The 20,894-nt window shown below is 38.7% G+C and overlaps 1 protein-coding gene across 1 annotated transcript in view; it reads left to right on the top strand.

Moving 5' to 3' along the window:
- Positions 1-20,894, top strand: part of LOC134801459 (ATP-binding cassette sub-family D member 1) — a 116,097-nt gene that overhangs the window by 40,508 nt on the left and 54,695 nt on the right. Inside the window, exon 2 of the mRNA XM_063774052.1 lies at positions 19,781-19,817. The gene's annotated coding sequence lies outside the window, so the exon portion shown is untranslated. The remainder of the gene's footprint in view (positions 1-19,780; positions 19,818-20,894) is intronic.

Raw genomic sequence — 20,894 nt, 5'->3', positions numbered from 1 at the left:
CGCGCCGGCCTCACGCTCTCAACACGCCCTCAAGGCGCGCGTGAACGCGGCGCGGCCGCGCGGGAACGCGGCGCACCGCTCGCTGCCTACGTCCGATCCTACTGACGTGACCTTGCGCGACGCGGCGGGCCGCCGCGTTCGCTCGGCGCAGCGCTGCGCACGCGCCGCGCGGACGCAATGGGCCGCGCGGCGCGGGGCGCGACAGAAGCGGGGCGTGATACCGGCGGGACGCAGTCTGTTTGACGTCGGTAACCTGTTAGCATGTGCCGCGGTCGCGCGGCGTGGACGCGGCGCTGCGTCGCGCTCTGTATGTGGCCAAGCCTTAAGAGAATGAGAGCGTGTCAAGTAATTTTGAACACCTCGCCCGCTTAGCAACTTCTGCTGCTGACTGTACCTTATTTAAGAAAATGGCTCCAGTGGAACCGACAGACATAGATTGCTAAAATAAAATCAAAATCTAATTCATAAATGGCGTAAACTGTACAACGATAATAGCTCTCGGTTGGCCTCGGCGAGAGCTAGACCAACTGAAGTCTAGGCTAGTCTAGGTTAATTTAGGCAGCCTAACTTAATACCGGTATTTTGTTGGCACCTTTCTATTTTCGCCGTAATTATTAAAACGTTGTTGCTTTCACTGTTTATAAACGGTTAAAAGGAGAAAGACAGTCTGTTGCAAATCATATCAAGTTCAACTAAGTAAGTAATTTTAAGTTTTTAGCAAAAAAATCATTTATGGCACAAGCTGACTGGTTTTCTTACCACAAGCAACTAATACTCATCGAGACAATTATTTTGCGTTGTTTTATCACAGAGCTCCCGTAGCCACCTCCTGTCTCCATCATCAGATCAGCTCCATGTCATCATAATGAGTGGCGGATTTACCCTAAGGCCAAATAGGCCCGGGACTAGAGCGGCGAGATATTAGGGACGGCAGTCTACCTATATGATGGGTGCTGAGAAAGGGGTGGCTAATACTTACTACAGGGCTTTGGGTGCTGAGAAAGGGGTGGCTAATACTTACTACAGGGCTTGGGGCGTAGGGCAGCAGAGACTAAATCATAATATGATTATAATATTGCATTGTCATCCGATTTACATATGCAAAATTTCAGCTCAATCGGAAGTCGGGAAGTGGGTCGGAAAGCTTGTAAAAACGTGGCCGCCATCTTAATTTTTTCTATTTTATGGCTGATCGTATTAAAATCGATATTTGAGGATTGTGAGATTTGTGAGGATCCGAGTCAAATCCGCAATATGGCGAAGGCCAAATAAAATTTTCTCAGAATATACAAGCGAATAGCGACATAGGTACAGTCGCCTGCAATAAATACAGTACATAGTCGGCTATGTAGGTACTTATGTTGGTCGCTTTCTTCGACTCAATGCAGGAAGCTATTTTATCCCAGCTCCCTTGAGACGCAGCTACTCTGTACATAATTGAACAATCTTAACAATCTTTTCTTGCGGATTTACCTGCATGCCTTGAGTTCTGGCCCAAACAAGTGGCTTAAGCACGACCGTGATCCCATTTCTCTGAACCAGTTTGGATGTCACAACTTCTCACATTATGAAGGTTAGCGGGTAGGCTTTAACTATAATTTATAGTAATAAATATTCCATATAAATCGCTAGGTGCTATAATATTTATTATAAAGGCAAAAGTAACTCTGTATGTTACCTCTTCACAATAAAACCGATGAACCGATTCAGATGAAATTTGGCATAGAAAGAGTTTGGGTCCTAAGAAAGGACATGGAACAGCTTTTAACCTTTTCGACGCCGTGTCAAACGCAAAAGCTGTCACTCAGACGACACGTCACCGAAGTGTCAAAACTGAAATTAAATTTTATGCATATGCACATGTTCTATTGTTGCTCTGTGGTCTGTGACGGATTAATCCGTCTTTGGCGTTGGACCTACGGTGCGGATATATCCCTCATTGGTGTCCAAAAGGTTAAAATATACATCAGAAAGCATTGAATTGAATTGTGTTACTATTTTCTCCTGGTTGACGGGACGTAATAACAACAAAAAATAGTTATACACCCATATATTTAAAAAAAACTTCCTATATACCTAATAGAGGTAGCTTCATACAATATACATAAATCATATGCTGTGAATTCACTTTGTATAACTTAAAGACCACTTGGTGTTACTACGAGCAACTCTAAGTCATTAGTAAATAAACTATAAAGTATAAATTTACATAATACGCGCTTTGTTATTTACCGCTAGATTATTTTATATTAATTATGTATCTTAGATTAGTTGATGACTAAAACCAGTTTTCTAGAAAAGTCCTTGCAATGATTCACATCACCAACTCTATAAGTATGATAGGTAAGTACTTACTAAGATTATGTCACGACTAAAAAAAGGACGTTTAGCACGCGAGGAATTTCGTACCTACATTGAACCTCCTGTTCCTGATCTCTATCTACGCGCGTGGCCTAGTCACGAGTTTTACGGCACCATGTATTTTAATTTTCACACTAGAATAAACTTTACAGTACATATATGTACTACGCGCGTAGATAGAGATCAGGAACAGGCGGTTCAATGTAGGTACGAAATTCCTATGGTGCTTTCCGTGCGTAAGTAGGTACATATATCAAAAGTTTAAAGGGCCATATGCACTGTAAAACGTTGTACGATACACGTGCGAAGAGGTAATTCGCAACTCGCAACTCGTGTCGATTTGAAACACTTCCTTCGGTCGTGTTTTAATTTATTGCCACTCGTTTCGAATTTACTCTTCTCCGCACTTGTATCGTAAATAACTAATCATTTTCAAGTTTCTAGCATTTATGGTGTTACGGTCTTGGCCGTGGCGACTTTTATAGTTAACCTTTTTTAGCTAAATGTGACGTTCTCAATCAAACGGTACCGCTTTGTCGCTTACCATAAAGGCGAAATTTGCTTAACCTCATTACAAAAAACAATACAAATAATACAGGAAGGAGAGGTTAAACAACAGGCGGTCTTATCGCTAAAGAGCTTGTTATCGTTAAATACGAATAACCTGTCAGTCAGAGCGTCCTTATGGCAAGCGAAAATGTGGTACCTTTTGATTGAGAACGTTACAATTAATAATTCTTCGTTATAAACTTTAATACATATGTCCTTTAGTGTCCTGGTACGACACGGCCCCTACATGCTCCTTTACTTGGCTCATATAACTTTTCCTTGGTCTCCCCCTCCCTCTCCTTCCATTTATTTTCCCTTCTGTGATGTTTCTGATGAAGTGGTCCTAAAGGGCTGGCTTTGGACCGACCAAGGTAAAGACAACTTCATCACGCTGCACCGACAAGAGCCCAGCTCTTAAATTGAATGAATGAAGGTTGAAGTAGTTTCTGAAAATTTCTAGAAAGATACACTAGAATTCGACAAATGCAGAAAGTTTCGCGTGGAATCTTTCCATTGACACACCAGTGATCAGTTAAATGTCTGTTGCACTCAACAAAGTTGCAAAAAAGCGTTAATTCTCCATTGCAAACCGCGTTTTCGAAACTGCGTGCCATGGGCAAACGATGGCTAAGATTTACCAATTTAGGAACTGGGCAATCTAAACGCGTCGCATGCGATTGTGTACATGTATATTCGGCGTCAAAGATATGTTTACACTTTTGCACCTTATGCCTTTGTAATAAGGCGAAAAATGTAAACATATCTTTGACGTCGACTGTACCATCACACTCCGTGATTGTTGCGCCATTTAGGGTCCTAGCTAAATCGGTAGTTCAATACTTACTCTATAGAGTTTCCAATTTAGCAAGAACCTTAAATGGCATAACAATCCGCTTACTTACTTACAGCACAGTTAATTGACAGTTTCTCAACCTTATTGCTAAACGCATAAGGTTCACCGATGTTCAAGTGTTTTGTATTGTAGTTGCAATCATATTCATGTTCGCGGTAAATTTTCGTCTGTTGCAATATCGCTTCGAATGATGCGCGTAAATGATATAGTTCGTTTTCATTTATTTTTAAGGCACATATTAGTACAAAATCAGTTTAATTTAATGCTGCACAGGGGCAAAACCAGTGAATGTAAACAGTTTCTATACTACTGGACACATTGCATAAGTTTCTGTTAAAATGACCCATTCTAATTGCCTTTGAGCGTAAAACGCTAAACTTAGGTGAGTGAATCAATAGAACAGCGTTATTTGTGCGTAGTTTGCAAAATTGTCGCTTATTTACTAACATTTCAACTCAAGTGTAAGCAAATAAGCAAACACTATTGAACATCGATAGTAACTAAGGACTTGGTTACTACACCTAGCATTTATTCTTAGGTAGATAAGGACTATTTTGGCATCAGCCGGCGACATGATATATTTGTAAACAGTAAACACTTCAAATGTAAACACTTGCGTGGTGCAGTAGGCCAAATGTCAGTGTGCCATGGTGACAAGACTTAGTTCAAATAAACAGGACAGTCCTTTTTCTCAATACATTTACATGTTGCCACGCAAAGTCATTATTGATGCTACAATACAGTTACATTTTACATATTAAAAAAAAAAATTGGTTTCAAACTTGACTTCTCAGCGGCGAAGAACTATACCGGACATTATATTTCTCGTTAATTTCTTAAATAGTATAGCACTGTCCTCTTTGGGGATACAACCGGGAATGCACTAAGATAAAGAGAGGGAGTTATAAAATTACAATGTTGAACGACTAACTTCTTACCCCCCACTTCACAAATATAAGCTTCTTAAAAATATAGATACTTAATTATAATAAGAAACAGAAAAACTGCAAACAATGTGTTATTAGTTTTAATTGCATTATAGATATCCAACTAAGTAATAATTAAATGAAATGAATATATTTATTTTCAGGCAACTATTGGCCCATAGATTAAAACTAGCATACATATTATTACAAAATATATCTTAAAACTAAAAACACACAATTATGGCTGCGATGCAGTTTGCAACCCCGCAGTGTCAGGGAGCCGGCCGCGGTTAATAGTATCCAACCAAAGTATCGATTTCAGTTTTGGTTTCGACAGGTCCCGGCATAAAACTCATGTTTCGGCCGAAGCTAAAGCAAAACCGAATGTCCAGTTCCCATTTCGGCAATAATTTCAGTTTCGGAAAGACGCTACTAAGTAAACAAAATAAAACAGAGTCTCATGACGAGAAACAACGTGGTCACCCTTGTTTTATTCCGTAAATGTGCCTGTTGTTTCACAAATTCACACAGATTGGGCTGGGTTAGCCAAATATTTTGCAAATGCTGATGAGGCCAACTGATAGCTTTAGCGATTCTTAGTTAGGTATATAATCTGAATGCCTAAAAAAGCTACGTTGCCTGTATTTTGATGGTCAAAGTGACTTTTTTCTATATCACACAAATGTCAGAAATAAATTTTAGTTAAAGCTAAATAAATGTGACGTCCCACAGGCAAAGGTACCTTATAGCGGTTGGCGCTTACGCTATTATTAACGCCGCTCCAATACTATTGCGGTGCTATACGATGTAAGCGCCAGCCGCCATAAGGTACCTTTCCCCCTGGAACGTCACAAATGTATCACACAATTATTAATTTTAGATGCAGTAAACTTTCGTTAGTGTATAAAACAGAGCGCTCGCTGTACTGTGCCTTATTAGAACTTTAAAATGCTTTTACTCGTAGTTTACTTTCTATGTATTAAGTGTATTAACCCTTTTCTTGGCAATGTATCAAGATATATCATTTTACATCCCCTATTAGTATTTTTTACTAAGAGCATTTTTTTTTGCTCTACCAGGCGAGGCATCACTCAAATTTCTGTTGCCGCTATAATAACAAATACCTACTAAACCTAAAATAAAATAAATATTTAAATGGGGCTCCCATACAACAAACGTGATTTTTTTTGTCGTTTTTTGCGTCATGGTACGGAACCCTTCGAGCGCGAGTCCGACTCGCACTTGGCCGGTTTTAAAATTATGTTTCGGTCATAGAATCGGACATTATCATTTCATTTGAATCCGCTTGTTAGATTAACATTGACATACTTAGAATATAAACATAAACAGCCATTAGCACTAATGCTGCTGACTATCCAAGTGTTAAAAATCCTTTAACATTTATATGGAAAGAGGAACCATCATGCCTAAGATTAACCTCCTGAGACTAAATTTACATTACAGTGTACATATTCGTGCAATCTAATTTGAACCTTTCATGGACCAAATAAAGTAGCATTTCTTTTATTTCATTGCTTTTTAATACAAACGAAATTCGTTCTAATCTACTTATTTTTATTATGTAATGGACGGTGTATGATTAATACCAAATAAAGATCTATATATCTATACAATAAGGTTAAAAAAAAATTGTTAATAAACTATATAGGTTAATGCCAAAGTTTCTTTTTCCTGTTAAAATATTTCTGTGTCTGTTTGTTTACCTTTAATTTTTACCGTGAAATTTTGATTTGAAAGATTTGACGTCAATATTTTGGTTGAGACTTTTCCTCAAAATATTTTTTTTACATTTTTGTTTAACGCGGATTTGTATACATATAAAGGCAAAAGTCACGTATTCACTATAAACATTTTTGTTTAGAAACCAGGTTTATAAACAATGTTTCGTAATATCTAATACATTTTCTCAGAATAGTTATTTGTACAACAAGAGATCAAAGTTTGATATTTCTTCGAGTGCTTATATTGAGTCCCGTGCAAGCGAAAGATTCTATAATAGATTCACGAGCGTAGCGAGTGAATCTAATTTAGAATCTTGAGCGTAGTAAGGGACTCAAAAGCGCACGAGATGTAAATAACTTTGATCTCGTGTAGTACACAAAATTTTTCACACCTTAGCAGTGAGAACATACCTATTAGACAACTTGAAAAATGTAATCCTTCTTCGTCACTTAATACCTATGCAATAATGTTTTCTTAAGATATACAAACAATTAAGTTTAATTACCGCAATCGAACACAAAAACAAAACGTAATAATAAATTTCAGTAAAATAATATGGAAATAACGAACTGATCAACTGACACTTCAACCGACAACTTTTTTTTTGTAAAAAACAAAACTTTTTAAGATACGGTCCGAATTGCGGATACGTACTATTTGTGAACTATAGTAGAAATTCTTAAAAGTAAAATAATTAATTTTGCGTGATAATCTGTGTATTTTTTGAGTTCATTATTTTAATTGTACAATAAAATACCTAAAATATAGTATTTTTATCAAATCTTAAACATTATTTTATTTAAATAATTATTAAGAATTCATACTCGTACGGAGCTCGTACGTGGTTTGGAACGATGCGTTCTGAAGTTTTTCGGGGGTCTATTATAAACAGTCAATATACCGTTGAATGTCGTTTAAACTTTTTTTCGTCTGTTTCTTTTTGCTAACAGTGTGAAAGGGACAGAGATAATAGAACCCAAGTATTTCGAACTTGTATTAGACCCCGCATGTTGAAATGACATTTGACTATAAATGTCACTTGAATGTCATTTTGTCTCACTCAGTGAGCAAAATCGCATTTTGCTCACTATTTTTAAGAAGCAAAGTACCCTTGTTCGAGCTGCTGAGGTGAAAACATTGTTTACCAACACTGTTTATAAACTAAATTGTATATAGTGAATACGTGCCCTAGTAATAAAATAATCGAATAAAGTCCAACAAAGGGGCATAGTTAACCTTCATCCATTAAAATTAAAATATTTTTCATAATGTCAATATTCAAAGAGGAAAATGGGGACTACGTTTTTATGAAGAACCGGTCGTTCCCTTTCCTCTGAATGATTATGGGTTGTAAATTAGCATATCCACTCTTCACTCAGCAATGTCTTAAAACTCATAAAAAATACCGTTTTACAAGCATTTGGTCTTAGAGCTATAAAGGGACTCCCACACAATCTTGTCATAAATGCTTAGCATCGAATTATTCAAATTTTTGTCTGTGGTAGTGTCACTGTGACCGAAACACCGAATTTCTTGACGCAATGCAGATTTTGGTTGTAGGAACTTGATGACAAAAAAACCGATAATGTTTAAAAACTACAACAATATAGTTTAAAAACTGATTTTTTTTACTTTCTCATTTACCCCCCAAAAGTGCCCCCCATGTTTAAACTTTATTTGTTTACGTTACATGTTCGTCTTTGGGTCACAAATTTACATATGTGTACCAAATTTCAACTTAATTGGTCCAGTACTTTTGGAGAAAATGGGCTGTGACAGACGGACAGACAGACGCACGAGTGATCCTATAAGGTTTCCGTTATTTCCTTTTGAGGTACGGAACCCTAAAAATCTAACTATACTGCAATATGTCGTTCCGGCGATTTACTTTCATAATAAGTTTTTGACAAACATTTGATTTTGGGTACAAGCTTTTATCGCTGACTGTTCTTTTCTTTCCACAGGCAACTAACACTCACCGAGACAATTCTAACAACCCCAAACACAATTACTTTGCGTTGTTTTATCATAGGGTTCCCATGACTACCTCCTGTCTCCATCATCAGATCAGCTCAAGTGGCGCTAAGAAGACAAGTTAAAGGTTTCCTTGATGTAAACGAATTATGCTATTTCTAATCAATTGGCGTCGAGAGTTCGAGACACGTCTTTGACGTACTTAAAAAAAAAAATTAACATATACTTGACAGATTTGTCTCCAAGTTTTACGATGTTTATTGATGACAATTGATATGCAGACGACGTTCTGTCAATCAATTTATTATCTTCACTAAGAGTATTAGGTAAAGTCGCCATCAGATATATCGGAGCGGCCAAGGTGTTCACAATATCTGAACACGCACTCGAACGCCTTGACAATAGAGGCGTGTTCAGATATTTGTGAGCGCCTTGACCGCTCCGATATATCTGGCGACTGTACAATGCGATTTATTGGGTACTAAGTTTAATTGTTGACAGTTGGGTAAAATACCTACTTAATTATATTTTAGAGATGACGTTTCGTCACTTTGTTGTTAATCATTTGTGTCATAAATCTCCTTGATTTACATAGGTATGTACTTATATGTGTCACTTTATTGCCCATAAAGAAGTTTATACAAAAAAGGCACGACGAAGTAAACAATATTATAGGTATGTACAAAGGCGAACTTATATAAGGATCTTCCAGCTAACCTTTGAGAGAATGCGACAGGAACTAACACTAAAAGAAAGACAACTTAAAATTGACTTGACATACATTTATTTTTTCTATTGTTGTTTAATTTTTAAGTAGGTTTATTTTAATGTTAGGAAAATACTTAATATCCAAATATGGCAAAAAGAGAACGTGAGCTTATAAAATATTCGCAAAGGTCTTGAGATTGAAAGCTAGACTTTTGCAATCGACACCGAAAGGGCTTGGGCAATGTCTGTATAACCTAGATTCTACGGGACCGGTCATTAGGTACCGTGTTTTATTAGTGTTTAGGTCTAATCAGATTGTGTTCCTCAAATGTGTATGTAATAATAAAGTTCTCTGACATAGACTCATGTTAAACTTATCAAAAATTGAGAAGATCACAACCATCTTACTTTCATCAACTTCCTCGCGTTGTCCCGGCATTTTGCCACGGCTCATGGGAGCCTGGGGTCCGCTTGATAAATAATCCCCGGAATTAGCGTAGGCACTAGTTTTTACGAAAGCGCCTGCCATCTGACCTTCTAACCCAGAGGGTAAACTAGGCCTTATTGGGATTAGTCCAGTTTCCTCACGATGTTTTCCTTCACCGAAAAGCGACTGGTAAATATCAAATGATATTTCGTACATAAGTTCCGAAAAACTCAATGGTACGAGCCGGGGTGTGAACCCGCGACCTCCGGATTGAAAGTCGCACGCTTTACCGCTAGGCCATCAGCGCTTCTCACAATCACAATCATCTTACTTTAAAATTAAGTATAACATTTCCTCGCCACTTAGATGGCTGGCACTCCTCAACTGTGCGATTCTCTAGAAACTTCCTGCCTCGTACAGCTAAACTGTAGAATGAACTGTCACCTGCGGTAGATACTTCCGGACTGTTGTTGCGAACCCCTCTAGTGTTGCGAGTTGTTGTCGTCCTGGTAGCCCATTGGTACAAAGGGGCTTCGTGAGACGTCGCCATCCGCTCCTGTCCTATGCCTCGCGCTCCGCGTCCCTCCAACTCAGTCCAGCTGCCCGCAGCTCGGCGTCGACAGTACGCCAGCGGCAGGCGTTTGCCTTCTATATCATAAAGAAGTCATCAATAGCCACTGCATCCCTGACGGATGATTGTTGCAACGCCGCCTATGGCTAGGTATACAAACCTATCGCTGCACAGCACTTCTTGCCGCATAAGTCGCATGTGTGTATTTGTTGAGCCTCTGGATCTGAGACCAGGCTACCAGCCCGACCATAAATCAAAAAAACATAAAGAAGATCAACCCGATTTTCACCTTAGATGAGTTTAAAAAATATATCTTAGTTAAATTGCGAATAACCGCAAGAATGTCTAGACCGCGGCGTGCCTAGCCTAAGTCTATATAGGGTCACCTAGCAAGTTTCACAACGGTGTCGACGACCTCTTTCGACTCTCTACAACTTTGGTGAGGATGAAAATTAACTAAGGCTTAATCGATGTATTTCTTTGATTATGTCTTGTGATATGTTATGTTAATTTTGATCCTCTACACTCTACTGTCTAAACTGTTGTAACTGAGGTATTATCGGTTTAACAGAAGCTTAGCTCAGTTATTAATAGGAGAGGCCTATGTCCAGTAGTGGACGTGAGTAGGCTGATGATCATGATGATGAACAGAAGCTTGTAAAAGTATCTTAAAAAGTATTAATCCTTCGATCTTATTGAAGCAATTGCAGGCTGAGGCAGGTACTATTATTTAATCTAATCTGTTTTTTACTTTTTTTATTATTAATATAGTTATAACTACTTAAAAAATCGTTAAATCGATGTGTGAATGGCCTTAACATGTTTACTTATTTAGATATATGTATCTTTGGTTATATCGCCAGAAAAACTTTCTCATGTCCAAAAATATTAATGCCACGTACTTCTTATCATATGAAGGCCATCATTAACGTGTTCCAAAAGTAGGTTACAGGGCTGTTCTCGTGTTATCAAATTATCATCTCCAAAAAAACTATATTTATATTCTAGTCAAATTTGCGAGTGCCATTTTGCGTGCTTTGCGCAATAAAGATGACAATTGAGAGTATTGAGACGTGACTAGCTTTATAAAACTTTAGGTACGCTATCAGATATATCAGAGCGGCCAAGGTGCTCAAAATTATCAGAACACACACTCTAACGCCTTGACAACAGAGGCACGTTCAGATATTTATGAGTACCTTGGCCGCTCCGATATATTTGATGGTGACTGTACCTAGGTCTAGTCCGCTACGTAGTACCTAGAGCTATATATCAGGTGAATTTTTCGGTTTAGGCTGGTGTGTGAAATATGTTCTTCTGTGGCTTGAATAATGTATTTAAGTCCCCGTGGGTTCAGGTTCATCTCTCACTGGGCGTAAGCGTGATCGAGATGGCTGTGCGTGCCCGACATCGCGGATAACATGTTGTGAATTTTAATTTTTTCCGCATTTTTGACAGCAATTTTCATATTCATAACTTTTGTGCGGAAATGGTTGACCTACTGGTATGTTTGATTTCTTTTTCTATCGAGCGAAAGTCAACAAATCAGGTTTTGAATTTCAATTTCAAATCGATGAAGTGACTAGAGAAAGCCCTCAAGATCGCCAAATAAAATCTATCAATGTCAAATACCTGATGTCCAAAAGCCACCAAGCGGACGCCACAGTCGCGCACACAGTGTCAATAACTCAAAACTCAAAATTGATATGTTGATAACCAAATATTTGGCAATAAGTTGACCGACCAACCTTCACCCAGCCTTGTCGTTTTGCATTTCAACTTTTAATTTTTTTACTGGTTTTGAGTCTGTGTGTTCAGCCTTTCGCTTCGAACGATATTCCGTGAAATCGTCTATTTATGAAATGGAGGATAAGAGATTAATTATCAAATTGTATACCTCCATAGCAGATAAAATTAAAAAGGACAGTAAAGTCCCATTACCACTTAGATGGTAGGCAGCCCTCAACTGTGCGTTTCCCCAGAAACTTCCTGCAAGTATAGGGTAAATATAAGATTTTCTGACGAAATTCCTGATTAGCGAATATTTTTCCTGACGCTCATATCGGTAACGGGGGGGCTAACCGTAAGCGTCTCTATCTATGGTTGCTTGATACATACATTGTTTAAATATGATTTTGTTTTGGATTTAAGTATATAAAGGAGATCGTCGATTTTCTTAGGTTGTTTGGGCCCACTAGCAAATTGAACGTATACATGTAATATATATAGGAAATTAATCGTTATAATTGCTAAAGTATGATGATAAAAACAGAACCACGAAATATAACGGGAATTATGAGAAATACTGCAATAAAAACTTGAACATGACAAGAAAAACTTTTAAATACAAAAGCGTATACTCACACTATTCTGTAAAAGTGTTATGGCTTTTTAAAAGAAAATAGAGAAATTCTGACATGTTAATGAAACTGAAATCGTTTCCTCATTCAATAAAAAGTTATATTTTGATCTTGTTCGGAAGTTCATTTTTACTTCTACGCAGAGTAAACAGATTGACATCTGACCATTTTAAATCTTCTTTCAATGAAATAAGGTTTATTTAAGGTTGGCGTTACTTGAAAATATTTGACACTTTGATAAAAATGGTTGCGTTTCGTTATAAGACTTATAAAAGTAGCATGATATCGTCATATTTTGAAGTCGTTTAAATCTCCAAACTATGTAACTAAATATAAAGTCTAATTATTATATTTCTTAAGTACTTATTTTAGGCATTTTATAGTCTATTTGGAATGTAAAAGTAGGTATATATTAAATAAATAATAAATGACACTACTTATATTTTGAATAGTATCGAAACGCACTTATGTCAGCTATGACGCCTATGACTTATGGCTACCCACCATATAGTTTAATGCACGGTTTGTGTGAAGTTGAGCGTTATGTCAATGCTAATAAAGATGTTGACGACGGCAAGGCTTTTGATAATATTATACATTGATTTACGGAAATGAATAATATAATGTCTTTTAATTATGTATTTCTAATTCCCATTTAATTTTTACTCAATATTATATATTTTTCAGTAATAAAATGCGTATATAATTACTGTAATAGTCTGTACCATATACGTGATGGTTTTTCTCCGGGCCCAAAATCGACGATCTCCTTTAAATAATGTAAGTACCTTTTTAGGTGCATACATAATAGAAAAGTCTGTTCATTCACTGAAATTTCTGACATTTTCGTATTCCGGCCGCATTCCTGACAAACGGCCAAAATTCCTGTCATGTCAGGAAAATTCTTGACATCTGGTAACCCTACCTGCAACACAGCGAAACTGTGGAATGAACTGTCGCCTACGGTATATCCGGACCGGTATGACTTGCGAGTGTCCAGGCTCCAATTTCACCACGGCGACAGGTGCGACAATTGTAAAACATCACTGTTGCTGACGTCACAGGCATCCATGGGCTACGGTTACCGCTTACCATCGGGCGGGCCGTATTCCTGTTTGCCACCATCATTGTTTTATTAAAAAAAACTTTATTATATCGGAAAAAAACAGATATTTCTCTTGCTAAGTTTATGACAAATCTAATTTAGAATCTTGAGCGTAGTAAGGGATTCAAAAGCGCACGAGATGTAAATAACTTTGATCTCGTGTAGTACACAATTTTTTTCACCCTAAGCAGTGAGAACATACCTAGAGGGACAGAGATAATAGAACCCCAGTATATCGAACTTGTATTAGACCCCGCATGTTGAAATGACATTTGACTATAAAGGTAACTTAAATGTAAGTTTGTCTCACTAAGTGAGCAAAATGCGATTTTGCTCACTGAGTGAGACAAAATGACTCAGTGAGCAAAATCGCATTTTGCTCACTGTTTTTAAAAAGCAAAGTACCCTTGTTCGAGCTGCTGAGGTGAAAAAGATCTTTGTCTTAGAGGCGTTCAGTTTTTAGGTTGGCTTTACTATAGCCAACCAACCAAGCCAACCAAGGAGCGGAAGTATCGCAACTAGTTACGAAGTGTTGCAACCAAGGAACTGGCCCGGTTAGGCAACCTACAGGAAATACGAGTAGTACCTACAGCCAGCAGTAGTTATAATAATTAATAATCAGATCAAGGGTTAGATCAGAAGGCGGTAATCTCGGAAATGGCGCGTATATGTAGTACGTCGGTACCTCTCTCTGCGGCCCTGACCACCGGCAGCTTTTGCCCGGCCTCGCTGCCGGGGGCACCATAAGTTAGGTTTTTAATACAGATCTGCGATCTTTGTGACAGGAAGTGTCGTGCTGCGATTGGACTTTACAGCCATAGGAAAAGGTGCGCCGCACCTCCGATCTCCGACGGCGCACAGACCTCTTCTTAATAAACTGTCGCTGCAACAATCATCTGTCAAGTTTCTGTGGTCAATGATGAGTGCATAATTCTTTTCCATCGTATTTTCACGAAAACGTATGAACGTGTCTCTTTAGTCTCTATTTCAGTCTCGGTACAAAAAGTACTGAGGTTGACTGAAGTAGCACGACAAATCCGAACGTTTCCGAGAAAATACGATGGAAAACTATTATGCACTACATCTGTAATGTGTTTATTTTCCTTGGCGTGAAATTGTCCTTCGTGTAAAGAACCCTAAAAGTGAAAAATATCGATAAAGATGCCAAATAAATAACTGCACTATTTGTGTTGCATAATACTGACACAGAGCTAAGAGTCATTGTCTCAGAGGTCGCGAGCCCATATAGCCGTGCTTTCGTTCCGTCTGAGCTAGTGATGTGATAGCTATCGATAACGACGATAACACAATACTTTACCTACATTGTAGAAATGGTGACACATGTTGAATTTTGTAACATAGTCTAGATAACTGGACAGAAAATTGACATAATAGTAGAAATGTTTTTTTTCTTCGTAAAATCGTAGCCTTTATTTTAAGAGAATTTAAATTTATAACAGAGTACATACTGACTAATGCGTTTAAAGCTTCTTTTAAAAAAAAAATACTACGAAGAAGATTAGAAACTACGCAACATGAATTCAGCCTGATTTGATCAATGCGGAATATGTCTGTACATATATGATTTTTATGAAATCGATTAATCTTGATACTTACCTATTACCTTGAAATTTAAAACAAGTAGATTTGATAAGTTTCGCACATTAAAATTGCGTAGTTACGAAGGTTATCGTTGTTCCGGTTTTTAATGTAATCAATTATACATACGTGTTGTAGATAATGTTAGTATGTACCGAAGGATAATCTTTTAAATAAATCAAGTATTTTATGATATAACTGATATAAGCTTGTTAATGACTTCTCATTTATTGTTTTACGAGTGTTAAATACAAATAAATTTAAACTTTTTATTACTTTATTAACGCGTGATTTACTGAATACTTTGTATTTTGTACACAATTACACATCTGTTTAAAAAGTCGGCTTAATTATAACTCTTAATCCAAAACTAGGCGATAACGCACTAATGTACGTCGTTGTTTTATTTTTAACTTTCTTATACCCAACGAAAGTCCATGAAAATATTGGATACTGAGGATATACAGTAGTGTATCATAAATTATTTCATAATTTTACAATATGATTATATCCCAAAGAATAAATTGACAGCTGTTTGAACACATGACAGAAAGTATGAAGCCAAACACTTAACTAAAATAAACTTTAAGTCGAAGACGGGAAATATTAATTGCACGCCCGCAACTCAATCAAGTCTTTATTACGCAAACAAGCCTGTTTCTCAAGTTTACAGTATAGTACAAGTTTATTAAATTGTAAAACGGGACTTAATCGCGTATTCAAGTTTTAAGATTTACTTACCGTCCCGTTTTACACTTTAATAATGTGTAAAAATCGTGAAAGTTTAAACCAGTGTATATAGTACAAGTTTTTTCCCAAAGCGACGATATGATTTGCCGACATCGATATAGTCAGCCGTGGCGCAGCACTAGCCTGTTAGACGGTTATGAAACGAAACACTCTTACTTTCTGCGGGTTATCTAACCGGCCCGTGCGCTGCGCCTTCGTCTTCAAATGCAATTCATCTATTTACCCGATTGCAGCGACGGGTTAAAATAATAAATAAATAGAGTTGGGCCAAGACAAGTCTGCAATGATTTTGATGGCACCGCAGTGCAAGTGTTATTTATACGTCATAATTTCATGGAATTGTAATAAATAACACTTGCACTGCGTGTGTTATCAAAATCGTTGCATACTTATCTTGGTCTAACTCTATTATAGGATATTTACAAAAGGCCACTGGAGGGATTCGTCGTTTTTTCTTTAATGTATGACATCTATTTCAGGTCACAATTAATTTAAAATTTAACCCTGCATTTTTTTTATATGGGAAATTTTATGCTATTTTATCCAGATAGGTCCTACCTGATAGGATAAAAAGTGTCACAAGATTTTTATTTCTATTCCGTTACCATTTTAAGGAACGATAAATGTATGGAAGTTTTGGACACTCTTATTAGGGTTCCGTACCCAAAGGGTAAAAACGGGACCCTATTACTAAGACTCCACTGGCCGTCTGTCCGTCTGTCAGTCACCAGCAGGGGCGTATTTTGAAATTTGGCGCCCCGGGCCAATAAGTTTCGGCGCCCTAAAGTCAAGGAAGAAAAAAAAGGGCATACGCCCACATACGCCGCCCTTGGCGGATTGGCGCCCCGGGCCATGGCCCGGATGGCCCTAGGGTAAATACGCCCCTGGTCACCAGGCTGTAACAATTACTAAAAAGTACGAAACCCTCGGTGGGCGAGTCTGCACTCGCACTTGTCCGGTTTTTTTCTACGTCCTTTTCGTTGACAATTTAACGGAATTCTATTCAGCCGTGTTTGCATAAACACTTCCAAATATCTTACCTACTTGGAACAAACTTTCAAATATCTAAACATAAGATTCATGTGACAGTTATACCTTTAAAGAGCGTACTCCCATCTTAAATGGCGGCAACGCACTCGTAACCCGGTAATTGTTTGCCTCTTATATCATAAAAAATTTGAGAGACAATGAAATTTATTAATATAAATTACTAAAAGACATAAACACGAATATAAAACTAAAACTAACTACAATTAAATTAACTAAAACTAAAAATTAAAAATACCTATCAAAATTTGGTGCCCTCGGGAGGGTGCCCAACACGCAGGCAGCGTTCCCGCGCTGGATTGCGATGGCAATTCTCTGCGCGAGAAAGCTGCCCGCGCGGGGGTCGCCCGTTGCCTCCCTCAGCCGTTTCCCGAGCGCCTTATGGAGCATCTGTGCACCTCTGCCCCACGAACCAAGCGTCTCGACGCCAAATGCGACGAATTCGTATTGAGCGCCGAGACAGCTGTATTTAGCTACCTTTTGACGCTCCCGAGTGTCCGCCGCCGCGCCAGCACGCCTGCTGGTCGATGGGACGTAGGACGCCGCTACCGTGTCAGCGCAAGTGGCGTCCCATACCAACGCACGACCCATCTTCCAGGGAATCAATGACATCCCGTCAGGGCGCTTACCGTCGTTCCGCACTATTTGGGGCTCCAGGGCGGCGGGAACGCCGGCACTGACGAGCGCCCTTCTCAGGATGTCATTGAGGGCGGAATGGCGGGACAGGCGGCCGGCGCCCGAAGAGCAGGCGAGCCCGTGGTGACCGAGGCTATCCACTTCAGATCCACATGAAGCGCAGTTGTGGTCGGCGCAGACAGCAACACCTAGCCGGAGACCAGCGGCTATGCGTAGCGTCCCTGGGTCTATAAAGGTGCCGGTGTTAGGCGAGGGGTACGCGTGTAGCCACTGACCCGACTCTGGCCTAGATGAAGCCAGAAGCCTCGCTCGATCCCTGCCTGTCGCGGTGTCCAGAAGTGAGTTTAGAGTAGAGACTGAAGCTATGTTATCCCAGGCCCTTTGTATCTTCGGTCGAGACGGAAAATTTTGACTCGGTCCAGCTAGCCAAGCATTCGACGCCTCAACTAGGCACGCGATCTCGCAGTTTGTAGCCGGAGAGGCTTTGAGAATATTACCTGCGAGATCGGAGGTGCTATGAATTGAGGCCAAGAATGCTGGCAAAGCAACACTTGAAATTTTACGGGTACCCAAGCCACCATACCTTATCGGTAAGGTGGCTTGAGTCCATGCCTGCTCGCTAAATCGGATGTTCAAAATTGATTCAATTTGGGATTTTAAAAGTAGGTCAAGAGGTCGGAGTAGATGGGGGTATTTCCAGATAGGACAACAGCGGAGCAGGTAGGTGAATTTTGGAATGAGTAAACAAAATTTTAGAATAAACAGTGCAGAATGACTGCTAATTTTGAGAAGGCGGTCCGAATAGTCACTAAATTTTGAAATAGATTTACTCAGAAGGGGAGGGATGGCTTCATTGAAGATGGGTGCTCCGAGAAGATGTAGACTGTCTTTAGATATATTTTTGATGGATGGCGCGATGTTATTAAAACTTTGAATAATTTGGGATGCCGAAGAAGAATCTACATTGTCGGAAATATATAATTCACATTTATTGAAATTTAATTCCAACCCAATATCTTTAAACTTATTTTTAATTTGTATTAAATCTGCTAAGACAGTCTGTGAATCGCCACCTAGAGTCCCATCGTCAAGGTACCACACGTTTAATTTGGAATTTAGACTGTGAATTATTGAATTAATTGTCAAACTAAATATGGCTGGACCGAGGGGATCACCCTGCTGACAACCCACTGCCGAAAGGATCTCATTGTTTTTGTGCATTAATTTGGATGGACAGTGATAACACTGTAGTAAAAAGTTATAAATTTCCGGAACCGTCATTTTAATTTCGTTCAGCAGGGTGTCTCTATTCACTGAATTAAAGGCGTTCTGTACGTCTAATTTTAAAAGTACCTCACATGCGTCGCTTTGTACGAAGGTGCGTACGGCATGGACCGCCGCCTCGCAGCCACCGCGTGTGCCGAAGCCAACCTGAATAGGTTCAAAAAGATTTTGTAGTTTTTTGCGTGTTAGCCGGACACACACTTTGGCCGCTAATCGCCGTAAAGTCGACCCTACGGCGATAGGGCGTACGCCACCGTCTTTTTTTGAGAGGGCAATGAGGTTCGCCCCATAAATTACCGACGTCACCTCTTGACACACATCTCCCATCAGCATAAGATTGATTAATTTTGTAATGCTGGAGACAAGGTGCTCACCAGTTACACCGCTGCCATAATTGGTGAGGTCAATCAGATGCTGAGGGGAAATGCCGTCTAGGCCGGATGCAGACCCTTTTGGGAACGATAGCAGAGCTGCTAAAATGTCTTTGTCAGTGGCTTGGAGACATGCCGAAGGGTCAGATGGAGGGTCCACGAAAATAGGGGTGGAAGGGCCTGGCGGGTGTTTGGACTGTAGAGCGGCCGCGGTTTCGGGTGTATCAGGTGCCATAGTGTCGTTGGAGAAGAGTAACCGAGTTGCACCCTTAAGGTCACCATCGTGAATTTTCTCCTCGACCTTCTCAAACAGGTTATATTTATTAGTATTGCATCCAGGACGTATATTAGGCGTGGGCATGTTCGGAGTTTGGGTATTATTTCTGATCTGTTGAGTAAGCGATATATTAATGTTATAAAAAATTTTGTTTGTCAAAAAATATTACGTCTTACGCCTATTATGTACTTATCTATCACTAATTTTGTCATTGACGTTTAATTTTTTTTTTGTTTCAGACTAACGCGGAACAGACGAATGAAGAACTTAGTATAAGTGAGTGTTTTATATATAATATGTTTTCTATAATATACAGAATTTATTCTATAATACATATACAGAAATATATATTATATATTTCTATAACCGCACAGAACATAATTCACATTAGCTGATGGGCTACAAGATTAAGCAAATGAAAATACCCTTAATGAAAATCTCATAGTTTTAGAGTTATCGGCACTTTTATAAGAATCCTGGTTATAAAGTGCCGATATCTCAAAAACTATAACATTTTCATTAATTAAAACCAAAATATTACTTTGCTAATCCGCGAAAAGATAACGTGCTAGTCAATCAGTGCTAACCCGTTATACTTACTTGCGTATTTTTACATGCAATTAATATTCCCACCCTCCCACCGCAAAAATAAATACGCAAATAAATATAACAAACCACCACCAAAAGAATAAATTATAATATTAATTATATTATTAATATTAATTGCATGTAAAAATACGCAAGTAAGTATAACGGGTTAGCACTGATTGACTAGCACGTTATCTTTTCGCGGATTAGCAAAGTAATATTTTGGTTTTAATTAGTATGGATTTCCGCAAAGTAACGCCTGATTCTATTCACTATTTTCATTAAGTTTAAATTTGCTTAATCTTGTAGCCCATCAGCTGTTCTTTTGTAGTCTTAGCGTTGGTTTTACGGTCGACCTGTATAGGGTCATTGCGCTAGTTTTCGTCCGGCTCTATATAGTTTTCGTCCACTTGACGAAATTTGAATATAAACCTTCATCGCTGCACAAATTTGGACTTATTGCAATCCTAAACAATTTATCTATCTACATAAAAATTAATATTATATTAATTATTCGCAAGTAGCAAATTAAAAATTAAATGTATTATTTGCCAATCCGTCAAGTGGGCGGAAACTGACAGTGGACGATAAACTGACGCAATTACCCTATTCCGTCGCTGGTGATAACAAACTGTAATCTGACAACACAACTGATTTGTTGGTGCCCTTGACCCGTCTGCGTTTAAAGACGACTGTACGGTTACCATCAGTTTGTCACTGACATAAACGCCGTCGAGAACGTAATTTACTTTCTATACGTCCCGT

This window comes from Cydia splendana, chromosome 22 (genome assembly GCF_910591565.1).
Source record: "Cydia splendana chromosome 22, ilCydSple1.2, whole genome shotgun sequence".
Classification (NCBI taxonomy): Eukaryota; Metazoa; Arthropoda; class Insecta; order Lepidoptera; family Tortricidae; genus Cydia; species Cydia splendana.
Note: the sequence above shows the minus strand (reverse complement) of the source record. Positions and strands in the feature narration are given on the sequence as shown.